The sequence below is a fragment of the Silene latifolia genome, chromosome 2 (genome assembly GCF_048544455.1).
Source record: "Silene latifolia isolate original U9 population chromosome 2, ASM4854445v1, whole genome shotgun sequence".
Taxonomy (NCBI): domain Eukaryota; kingdom Viridiplantae; phylum Streptophyta; class Magnoliopsida; order Caryophyllales; family Caryophyllaceae; genus Silene; species Silene latifolia.
The window spans coordinates 135,512,993-135,514,344 of NC_133527.1; the positions used below are offsets into that span (position 1 = coordinate 135,512,993).

The 1,352-nt window shown below is 42.0% G+C and overlaps 1 non-coding gene across 1 annotated transcript; it reads left to right on the forward strand.

Moving 5' to 3' along the window:
* The first annotated feature begins 893 nt into the window (after positions 1-893).
* LOC141644482 (small nucleolar RNA R71) lies at positions 894-1,000 on the forward strand. Its single transcript, XR_012544097.1, has one exon. It is a non-coding gene; the product is annotated as a small nucleolar RNA R71 (small nucleolar RNA).
* The last annotated feature ends 352 nt before the right edge of the window (positions 1,001-1,352 follow it).

Genomic DNA, 1,352 nt, shown 5'->3' on the forward strand with positions numbered 1-1,352 from the left:
GGTGCTTCATATCTTGTACCACTTCTCAAGTGAATGGCACTAACCGTTTCATGTCTAGGGGATTACCTTGAGGTGGTAATTGCCCCTTTTGTCTTGATGAGCTTGAAGATGCTAGTTGGGTCAATTGTGTTTCCAACATCTTGGTGTGAGCTAGAATGTTGTTGATGGTGGTATCCTTTGCTTGGCTATCCTTTTGCATTTGGGTGAAGAATTCTTGTTGATTTTTTTGCATTTGAATGACCGCTTTTTGGACATCAAAACTTTGGTCATTGTGGTGATTGTATGGATTTTGGTTTTGGTAGCCTTGGTTTTGATTGAAAAAGGGTCTTTGGTTTTGATTTCTCATGGGTGGTGGAGTGTATGTAGTTTGAGGGTTTTGGACATTTTGGCTCTTGTATGAGAGATTTGGGTGGAACTTGGTGTTTTCATTGTAAAAATTTGAATAAGGGGTGCCACTTTTGTAAGCTTGGAAAGCATTGACTTGTTCGGTTGTTCCCCTACATTCACTTGAGTCATGACCCAAGGTTCCACAATTCTCACATATCCCGCTTGGGATTGATGAGGATGCCGTCATGGCATTGACATGATGCTTTGATGATTTTGAGCTTTCCTCAAGTCTAGCCATAGCTTGTTCAAACTTCAAGTTGATTGTGTCAATGTGAGCACTAAGTTGAGCACCCAATTGAGTCACGGTGTCCACTTCATACTTTCCTCCTCTAGTAGCCTTGCGAGGCCTACTATATTGCGAATTATGGACCGCCATTTCCTCAATCTTGTTCCATGTTTGATTGTCATCAACTTCGGTGAACATTCCAGTTGATCCCATATTGAGAATGTTCCTTGAATCTTCATATAAACCATTCCAAAATTGTTGCACTAAAAACCATTCGCTAAGTCCATGGTGAGGACATGAGCGACAAATACCTTTGAACCGCTCCCAAGCTTCATACAAAGACTCTTCATCCCTTTGCTTAAAACCCGTAATTTGAGCTCTTAGCATATTGGTCTTCTCCGGTGGGTAGAATTTTTTGTAGAAAGCTAGAGCTAGCTTCTTCCAAGAATCTATTCCAAGGGTGGTCTTATCAAGGCCCTTCAACCATTGCTTTGCGGTGCCGATTAACGAAAAAGGAAATAAGACCCATCTTATTTGGTCTTGAGTCACGCCCGTTTGAGAGATAGCTTCACAATAATCACAAAATGTTTCCATATGAGAATGAGGGTCCTCACTAGGCATTCCCCCGAATTGGCTCCTCTCAACTAGTTGAATGAAGGCGGACTTGACAATAAAGTTTCCGGTAAGATGTTGTGGGGTAGGAGTACCATTTGGTAGATCCTCCTCGGTGGGTATAGAG